The 10,586-nt window shown below is 48.3% G+C and overlaps 1 pseudogene across 1 annotated transcript; it reads left to right on the top strand.

The window, feature by feature from the left end:
• The first annotated feature begins 9,354 nt into the window (after window positions 1–9,354).
• On the top strand, window positions 9,355–10,270 carry LOC308043850 (olfactory receptor 14J1-like; annotated as a pseudogene). The gene has a single exon. The product of its transcript is annotated as an olfactory receptor 14J1-like (transcript).
• The last annotated feature ends 316 nt before the right edge of the window (window positions 10,271–10,586 follow it).

Genomic DNA, 10,586 nt, shown 5'->3' with positions numbered 1-10,586 from the left:
AAATGCAGGGAAAGAATTTAAGTCTTAATAGGCCATGATCCTTTTGTCATATATGTACCATTTCTGAAATTTAATTCTGATTTTTTTTTTATTTGTAATCTATGTCTTTATAAATTGCACTAGCTGGTTTTCTTAACAGCACAGCTTTTGGCATGCCTAAATGTAAATTGCTGCAGAACCTGCAAGTCTTTAACATCAGGTCATAGGCCATACTTGTATTTGGTCTGATCCTACATACTTGCAAAGTTTTTGTTGATGGTTCTGGGAAGTCTCATAAAGCTGTAGTGATTTGGTGTGAAGATAACAATTGGCGTCATTCTGTAAAAATTATTGAAGGTTCAACCCAATTAGCAGAACTTGGCACAGCTTTAAATTACTTAGAGCTTTTTAAGGAGTAACCTCTAAATTTGATTTGTGATTCTGAGTACGTAATCAAGATCCAACACACATATCTGCTTCTGAACTTTTTTTGTTTGTTTGTTTTTTAAAAAAAAAAAAAAAAGGGAGGGGGAGGAAGTAGGGGAAGCACCACAAAACCAATTGTCAAAAGCATTGTATGTGATGAAATACTTTGCAAGTATGACCCAAAACCATGCTAAATCAGAAAGAACCTACATTAGTTATGGTCAAATCACTAGTCAATTAAAAAGGCCACATCAATTGATAACCTGGGGAAAAGGTTATGTTTGTGTCATTACAGGCCGAGGATTGAAGTGGATTCAACAAAGATTCAACGGATGCAGATGGACAGGAGGGAGATAAGTTGTGAGGACTGTTTCAGATGTAAACCATGGATCCTAATTCAGTGTTACAGATGCTCGCAGACCTGGTGGTCTAGAAGCCTATTAGCAAGCAGGTGGTGTGCCTTCTGTGGAGAATGGCAATTTGAACAATCAGCAGGAGATCCAAAAGGGTGATATTATGATTAGATAGTCAATGCATAGATAAGGTAAAATTATGAGATATCTCTACCATAGTAATCTAAGTTCAGCAACTGATAAAGTTTTAGAAGGGATATTAAGGTTAAGCTATTGATCTTTTAAATAGGTCGAGATAACTTTTAAGATATTAATTCAATTATTAGTATATACTGATGGTATTAAGTATGTTACCCTATAAACTGTGCAGTTATAGATTTTTTAGGAATTTAAGAGAATATATGTATTAACTTGTCTGGTTATTTTGAATCTATTAAAATAGTGTGTTAATAAGGTTGTCATAATAGAATTAAGGTTTTAAGAATAGGCAGGTAGTTGTTTGATCTTATTAAGTAAAGTTTAACTGCATTATATGTAATTGTAATTATGTTGTTAATCACGTGTTCTATGTTGCAGTATATTTCAAAAATGATTCACCGTGTGGCTAAAGGCGCCTGACTAATTCAGGAAAAGAAGGGGAAAGTGTGGAGGGGTTTTGATAGATAAAGATCTGTTGCTGAATTAGTCAGGCTCAAAGGAACCTCAAGGCCGCTTCGAGAAGCTAAGAACAGAATCTGCTGTGAGAAAGAGGGGCGTTCCTCAATCACCGGGGTCCTGGCGTGGCGTGAATCATCGGACATATCATCAGTGAGACTCCAGCACATGGACAGCCCATGATACTCATTTAGCGAATCCATGCTTGGAACGTGGACGTGTGATTAGAATATAGTTGCATATATAAGGAGGCTCGTTTCTGTAATAAATGGCTTTGCGTGATTCACATTGAATCGAAATGTTTGCTGAGTCCTTTATCGCTCCAACAAGGAAGCTGCTGCCATTTTGGACATTTGCATCAAAACTCATACACACATGGGATAGTGTGTGGTGTGTGACATGGATTTCTTTTTCTCCTTGTTCTCCTTTTTAGTAATGCCTGAGATCTTTGCTTTGGAAAAAACATACCTAAACCAAAGAATCTGAGGACAAAAGTCCTGATCAGAGAGAAGGTCCATCTGGCCCGAGACCCAGTCTCCAAAGCTGCCAGCCATCCATGTCTACAGGGTCTTGTAGGTGCTCAAAAGCCTCAGTGGCTGGGACTGGCCTCTCTGGGGACCATCTCCTGCAGGGGCCCAGGGGACGTATCTCAGCTCAGCCTGGGACCTCTGGTGCCTGCCTGAGCCATGTTGTAGGTGTGTGTGCCTGTCTCTGCCCCACCTCCTGGACAGGCCTGGGCCCTGCCCTGCAGAGAGCGGCTTTCCTGGATGGAGTCCTCAGGCCTGGGGCAGAGCTCATCATGCTCCAGGCACAACTACTGAGCACAACGATGCTGTGCTGTGCTGCGCTGCTCTATTCTGTACACTCACAAGGAGTCCAATAAAGATGTGACTGTTCGACTGAAATGCCAGAGAGGTTTTAGATCCAAAAACAATTTCAGGGACACATACACAAAGGATACAACTCTCAGAATCTGCTCCAGGTCTGTAAGAGTCGGTCCAAAACCAGTATCTGCCTGAACATCGCCACCAAGAACAGACTGACAGTGACTTAGAGAAAGGCCTGAGGAGAAGCATTGTGTTGCACAGGTGTCTCCAGTCTGGAAGGCTACTGCTAAGAATGGCTGCTGTGTGGAGTCTCCCTGCTGCTTCAGCCAAGCTAGCCCCCACCTCCTAAAAGGGATTGTTAGACGGGTCTCTCTGACCCAGGGACAATCGCTGCCGTCCAGAAGATGGATTCTTACCTGCAGCCTCAGTCACACCTTGTCCCCCACCAGCTCCCTCGAACAAAGGACAACCAAAAAGAGCATGCCCAGAAGCTCACCAAGGGTCCTGAGGTCACCCAATGGACCAGAGAGATACCTCTGAATGCAGGCCATTCAGGCGCAGACAAGCGCTGGCAAGAGAGGCGAAGACTTTTCGAGCCTGCGCAGTTAAGCCCGGATTGAGAAACAAAAGTGGAGATTGGCCTGAAACAATGGGAGCGATGGGAGGTGAAGAAGTATAAAGATGGTTCCTGACTGGACGTCATTGAGATCTCCCCATCAGAGGATCCCAAACCAGGGACTGGACACCAGAGGGACACCTTTGGAACTCATCTGCTGGTAAACCAGTCCTCATTCCCATCCTCTCCTTCTTCTTTCCCTGTTTCTTTTTCCTTTCCCGTTTTCTTACTCTCTCACGATCGTGTGCCGCTTTACGGGCAAAATAATAAAGTAACACTGTTTGATTGCATTCTAAGCCCTTGGCATTTCAGATGCCTTAATTTTGTGCTTCAAGAAGAACGTAAATGAACCATCACGAGTCCATCACTGAGTGGACCCTAACAAGGTCCTTGCAAGCTCTCAGTCTCCTTTTGCTCCCCTAGCACACTTCTTCCGCCCTCCATGCAGTTTGGTTTCAGCCTAGGGAGCAGACAAATCCTTGGAAAAATAGGCATTCTTTTCATGTCCTATGTCAGCATGGGAAAAGAAGAAAATCCCAAAGTCTCAACATCTACACCGCCCTAAGTGGAAGGCCAACGTGTCCCCACCATCCACCAGCATGGTGTGCCACTAGTTCATATATGACTCAGTGATTTGGGGAGAGGTAGAAGAAAACATGCACCAAAAATTATAAAAAAAGACTGGAAGCTTAAGATGAAAAAGCACTTCTTTAGAAGGAGATGATTGGAAGCTGCTCTGACCTGCACTGCTAACAACTTGTCCTGGTTTTGTTAAAAACAAGTTTCTCTTTTAGTGAATTTGCCTGTCAGCTAAAGCTTTCACATTAGCTGCATTTTCCTGGAGAAATAGATACATGTTTTGGTAAACATCGCAATGGAATGCAATCTTATTGATAAGCACGGAAGTAATCATTATATAACAAGAAACTGGACAATGATCATGATGATATTGTGTGGTTTGTCACTGGTTTATTTCATTATACTGCAGCCGCTAATGAATTTCTACTCGCTTCTGCTTTACCTTGAAAAGCCTCCAGGAGAGATTAAAGAGCAGTACGGCTCTGTGTTTGCTAATTGGTCAAGCGAATCTTTAGAAAGTCTGACTAACAATACTTTCGTTTTTCCCTAGGACAGTTAGCAAATGGTTTAGAGAGTTTTGAATATCCTTGGAGCTTTGATAGAACGGTGATGGTGTTATCTGGTTTGCTGAATGTGTGTCAGTTTGTGTTACTCTTAAGAGAAATGGGGTTCAACAGGAGGTTTGCGTCTCTTTTTTTGTCCTGAGATTTGTGGTGCGTCTTCGGAAGCTTTAGCAAAAAGCACTCCTGGCCGCTCGAGAAAGAGCAGAACAGCGAAAGCTGCCGCTGCAGCCACTGCCCTGCCAACGTCTGCTTCGCAGGCTGAAGCTGCAGCTCCTACGCAGAGTTCCTCTGCCAAGGTCACTGCAGATAACATTACTTCTCCAACATCAAAGGCTAACAAGGCAGCCCCCACTTCCTCACACACTGGTGACTGTTGCTGCTGTAACCACAGTAATCACTGTGACAGTCATTCAGACTCTGGAAGTGAATCAAATGATGGTGAACCCATATCAGCATCAGTTGCCGGTTGTAAGAAAGTCACACTTTGTAGCTACTGATGAATTTAATAAGAGAAAGAGGTGAGAATCCCTATGTCCTCTTGTCTTCCCTCTTCACCAGCCATGTGTCCCAGGCCACTGTGGCTGGAGGCAGAACGACCAGCAGTGGATGTGGATCAAGTCAGGGGTCACTGGAACTAACACAATCCTCTCCAGTCTATGGGACAGCAGGGGCAGCATCCCAGGAGCTGGGACAGCAGGGCCATGTCACAGTGAGGCCACTCTCCACCATCTTGGAAAGCTCATGGAGACTGGGGGGACTCCCTGACCACTGGCAGCTCACACACAGTGTGTGCACTTTTCAAAATGGCCAATGGGCGAGCAGCAGAACTAAGGGCTGTGCCCCAGAGCATGTCCACTGGGACCCCATTTCGGGGTGTCTGGAAGAGAAGGTGACGGGGTTTGCCCAGGGCAGGTTGTGCCTGTCCATCCTCTTTGCTTTCTGTGAGGAAAGGACAGGGTTGTGGACGTGGGCAGGGCTGTGGTGGTCTGTTACCTGGAAGTCAGCAAGGAATCCAGCATCATCCCCCACAATATTCTTGTGCCCAAGGTAGGATATTATGGTCTGTGTCAATGTGCAAGTAGATGGGTAAAAAGCCATCTGGATGGCTGGGCTTGGAAAGGTGCTGTAGAAAGGGAGAAACTTTCCAGTCATGAGGACAGTCCAGCACTGGAAGCTGTGTCCCAGGAGTGCGCACCCACTCTGTCCCAGAAAGTGACCAAGATGTGTTTGGATAAAGCCCTGAGTAATGTGGTCTGACCCTGCTGTGAGCAGGAGGTTGGTCAAGACACCTCCTGAGGTCCCTTTGAGCCTGAATGACACTGTCCTTCCTTCCCCTTCATGTTTTCAGATTCTCCCTGAGCACATAAATCATTCACATGAGGTGCAGGGCTGCTTTAACAAGTAATCGTAAACAGTTCTGACCACATCTTTTGCATCCCTTTTCTTTTGCCCCAACCCAGCATCTTTTTTGCTGTCCTAATACCCTTGCAGAACAAACACACCACCTTGTTCCTCCTTTCAGAGCAGGTTGTTCAAGAGGTGTCAGCCTCCATGTACAGAGTCTGCACATCAGCCAGGCAGCAAAGCCACCGTTACAGAAATGGAGACAAGACACTTGATCAGCTCTTTGAAGCCAGGAATCAGCGTGACATGTCTGCTGAGATTCCAGTGAACCCCTAAACTTGAAGAGCAGTACATGTGAGTCCTCCTTGGGAATCCTAGCTCAAATTCTGACCCTTATGGTGCTTCAGGTTTTGAAGAGAATCAAAAGCAACTTTTTGATGGGGTTAGTTTATTTTACATGTGTCACACAGGGCAGATGAAGAGAGCTCGCAACTCCAATCTCTGCTGCACTCTAAGGTTTCATACCACATCCATAGGGATATATCTAAATGGTTCTGATAAAGTGTGGTCTTGCAAAAGTCACCCTTTGTGTCCCCAGGTGCATGGACACTGCTCATGTGCCTCTGCAGAGAATGACAGAGACTGAATCCCTTTCTCAGGAGAAACTCCTTGCCAGAAAGATACAGCTATGGGGCTGGCTCAGCCAGGTTTTATTGCATTTCACTTGGTATCAGATTTTTATATATTGGATGCTTTTCTGTGGTAACACCTGCGCAGTTGATCACAAAAAGACGGGCAGCTTTGGCATATTTTCTGCATCCATGGACAAGGTTTCTAAATTCCTCCTTTGCAGCTTCCCCTGCTTACACCTCCTGTGTGCTGCCTTTGTCCCCTGCAGCTCCATCGGTTCAGATCAGCAACCTCATGAAATAAATGCTTCTGTTCTTAGGTACTTGAAGAGATCATTCTTGTGCTTGGAGCAGCCTGTCCTGTAACGCTGATCAGATTTCCTTAGCAAATTCACCCTTCACACCTACTTCCGTGTCACCACTTTGCCCACCATCCCCCATTATATCCAAGCCTTCTTCTCTGGAGTCGACCAGCCTGTGCTCTGCTGCTGGCCTTCCTCCCTCCCCTCTGGTGCCAGGCACCCCACTGTGTCCTGGTCACAACAGCCAAAGTGGACACTGATGTTCACATCCCTTCCCAGCTCTTTCTTGTTTCCCAGTTACAGATTCAGGTGAGCATCACCCTTGTTGGCCCACCAGGCAGCTATGTTAAGAAGTTGTTCCAAGATCTTCTAGAATGTTGGCACCTACAGCTTTGACTGGTCAATGAATGCCAGGGCAATTACAGTTTCCCATAGGAACCTGCTCATTGACTGCAGAATTCTTCAGGTTGCTGACAGAAGACCTTTCCATTTCTTCCCCATGATCAAGTAGTTTGTAACACCCAACATGTAGTCACCCTGTACCTGGTTTACATGGCAAAGTCTTGGAACTGGGAGTGAGTGTGGGTGTGCTACAGTTGTCACCTCTCTGAGAAGACAAGAGGAGTTTGACCGATGTCAGACAGAGCCAATTTCAGCTGCTCCAAGATGGACCCACTCCTTGCCAAATCTGAGCCACTCAGTGATGCTGGAAGCACCTCTGGGATACAGTATTTGAGAAAGGGTAAAAAACGCTGCAAAACAGCAGGTGGGACAGAAAAGGGAGGAGATGTGAGAGAAAAGCACTGCAGACACCAAGGTCATATCCCACAGGACCCAAGCAGCTCCCTCAGCAGGCCAAATCCTGCTCTCCTGAAATCCTGCTCTTGGCCTTGTTCTCATCTCCCAGGAGCCTCAGCTCCACTTTCCCATCCCTGACTGTTCCATCCTGACCAACTCTTTCTGGTTTGTAAGTGTGAAGTCCCACAGGGCACCTCACCCCACTGACTCCTCAGTCACTCGTGTCAGGAAGATGTTGTCAATGAGCTCCAAAACCCGCCTTGTCCCCAGCCAGGAACCTGGGAGGTGTGGGACCATAGTCCTGCCCTTGGCCTTGCACAGCCCCACATCACACAGTCCAGGGAAGGGCCCTGGGCAACGTGGGAGGGACAGGATCTGACTTCCCAGGGCTAGGGGTCAGGACTTGGCCCTTTGGTTAATGAAACACATCCAAGTTTTCTCAGCATCAGAGAAACCTATATTTTTCTTTTCCTGACCTGTCATCTCTGCCTCCAGTTTTCTATTCTAACCAGCACTGGGGATGGTTTCTCAGTTGTGTCCCTCAGTGGGACCCATTAACCTTACAAGAAACTTTGGAGTTTGAATCTGAGTTTGACTTCCTGAGAAGATTCATCAACTTCCTCCAGGGTCTGAGGTCCATGCACTCAGCACCAAACCCACTAGAGGGGTCATTAAATCGCCTTGGGCTGCTCCTGTGATAGTGAGCTGGGCTGGGCTCCTGGGACACAGGGAGCTCATGGCAGCGGCAGCGCTGCAGAGAGACAGCTCTGCCCAGGAGCAGCTCCTCTGCACACGCAGCAGGGCTGAGGGCTCTGCCTGGGGATCTCAGGAGATGAGCAAGGCAGGGAGAGATTAAAGGTGGTTAGGACTGGAGGATGACTGAGAGCTCACTGGAGGAGAAGCCTTTGCAGCCCTTGCCATGGTAAGTCTCTGGTGCAGGGCAGTGCAGCTGTAGCTCCTGGAGGCATCTCCTGAAACTGGCACAGGCACAGCTTGTGGGATCTGTAAGGACGGGGCTCTTGTCAGGCCATGTTGAACAGCTGTGAAGCCGGGTGAGCACCCAGGGGTGCCCAGGGCTGTCCTGCAGAGCAGGGTCCCTGCATCCCAGGGCTGTGCCGGGCAGGGACTCTGCCGCCTGCCAGGGTCAGCGCTCAGCCTGCCTGGGAGATCCCATGGCAGCAGCTGTGGGGGGAAGGAGAGACCCCCGGCAGGGCAGGCAGGGAGCTTGTGGGGTTGAAGGGGGCTGTGTGGGTCAGGGCTGCTCAGAGCTCCAGATCCCCCCACAGACATGGCAGAGGGTCCTTCTGAACAAGGACATGGAGACAGGAACAGCCGCAAGGGAAGGAGTCCGTGCTTTCAGTTTTCCACTCTTGCGCGTCAGGGTGTGCAGTGGGAGATGGGGATTTATTTCTCTCTTTGGAGAAGACACTGAGACCCCAGTTCTCGTTAGGACGTGTCTGAGCTGCTCCTGAGCCCCTGCACACACAGAGCTGCCCCTGGGCAGTGCCAGGAGTTGTGAGGAGGACAGAGCTGAGCACACAGCGGGTGGGACGGGGTCTGTGACACTGACAGGGAGCAGACCAGGGAGAGACACACAGCTGCAGGCAGCACAGACATGGGCAGGGAGAGGAAGATGGACAAGAAATGCTGGGGAGGGGATTCAGGACCCCCCTGTCATCCCCTGCAGTGCAGACACATTTCCCAGTGCAACCCCTGGTCTCCTCTCCTCCCCAGCAGACCCTCTGCCCCAAAGCCATGGGCTCCAGGTCACGAGCCTCCACCTCAGCAGCTGGACCTCCAGGTGAAGGGTTCCTGCAACGTTATACACAAAAAAGGTGCTAAAAGTACTTGCTCTACAGTGCCATTATGTGAGTGGCAGCAGCACAGCCGGATCAGGAGAAGGTTCCTCAGCATGCCCATCTGCCTTTCTGTCCGTGCTTTATTTAGTGGTAGCACTGCAGTGTCCTTCCCTGTTTCTCCACCTGTCCCTGATGCTCTTGCTCTCTGAGGTTGGGGTGGGAGTGTGGGTCAGTTTTTGTCCTGACACCAGCACAGGAAGTCTTGCCCCAGAGGTGTGTTCATGGTATCTAGATGCCCAAGCTGCATTTTGAACTGTGATGAACTGTTTTCTTCAGCTGGTAGAAACAGAATGAGCGGAAACATCCCTCCATCGAGGAGGGGGTTTTCCATGAGAAACAGCATGTTTATTTTCCTAAGAGAAGTGTCCCCTGATGTGCCACTGTCTTTTTCTCCTATGACAGGTCCTCATGCTCATAAGCAGCAAATGTCCAACAGCAGCTCCATCACCCAGTTCCTCCTCCTGCCGTTCACAGACACACGGGAGCTGCAGCTCTTGCACTTCTGGCTCTTCCTGGGCATCTACCTGGCTGCCCTCCTGGGCAATGGCCTCATCATCACCACCATAGCCTGGGACCAGCACCTGCACACCCCCATGTACTTCTTCCTGCTAAATCTCGCCCTCCTCGACCTGGGCTGCATCTCCACCATTGTCCCCAAATCCATGGCCAATTCCCTCTGGGAAACCTGGAACATCTCCTATGCAGGATGTGGTGCCCAGCTCTTTTTTTTTTTTCTGTTTAATCACAGCAGAGTATTCTCTTCTCACCATCATGTCCTATGACCGCTACGTTGCCATCTGCAAACCCCTGCACTACGGGACCCTCCTGGGCAGCAGAGCTTGTGTCCACATGGCAGCAGCTGCCTGGGCCACTGGGTTTCTCAATGCTCTGCTGCACACGGCCAATACATTTTCACTGCCCCTGTGCAAGGGCAATGCCCTGGGCCAGTTCTTCTGTGAAATATCCCAGATCCTCAGTCTCTCCTGCTCACACTCCTACTTCAGGGAAATTTGGCTTACGGTGGTCAGTGCCTCTTTAGCTTTTATGTGTTTTGTGTTCATTGTGGTGTCCTATGTGCAGATCTTGAGGGCCGTGCTGAGGATCCCCTCTGAGCAGGGACGGCACAAAGCCTTTTCCACCTGCCTCCCTCACCTGGCTGTGGTCTCCCTGTTTGTCAGCACTGGCATGTTTGCCTACCTGAAGCCCCCTTCCATCTCTTCCCCGTCACTGGACCTGCTGGTGTCTGTTCTGTACTCGGTGGTGCCTCCAGCAGTGAACCCCCTCATCTACAGCATGAGGAACCAGGAGCTCAAGGATGCCCTCTGGAAACTCATATCTTAGTGATTTCTGAAGCAATAAACTGCCCAACTGCTTCTACATAGGAGTTTTAGTGTAACTAATTACAGGCTCAGCCTGTCATCTGGATTTTCTGTTGTTGTTGGTAGTTTTTTTATTGTGATAATGTTGTCATCTCGTTTCTAAATTCTCTGTCTGCTTTTCTGTTATAACCACTGGCTGTGTAAATAGGGAGCCGTGTTCTCCTTTTCTTTACGCAAAATAAAGGGCTCTTTAGTGACTTGTTCTTCACTATATCCTTCCTGCAAGGCCTTATGGAGCTGCAGGAACAATTTCTGTGTCCATGGTTGGAGGAGAAAAG

The sequence above is a fragment of the Nesoenas mayeri genome (assembly GCF_963082525.1).
Source record: "Nesoenas mayeri genome assembly, chromosome: 9".
In the NCBI taxonomy this organism is placed as follows: domain Eukaryota; kingdom Metazoa; phylum Chordata; class Aves; order Columbiformes; family Columbidae; genus Nesoenas; species Nesoenas mayeri.
The sequence above is the reverse complement of the archived record's forward strand: the minus strand, read 5'-3'. Positions and strand labels throughout refer to the sequence as shown.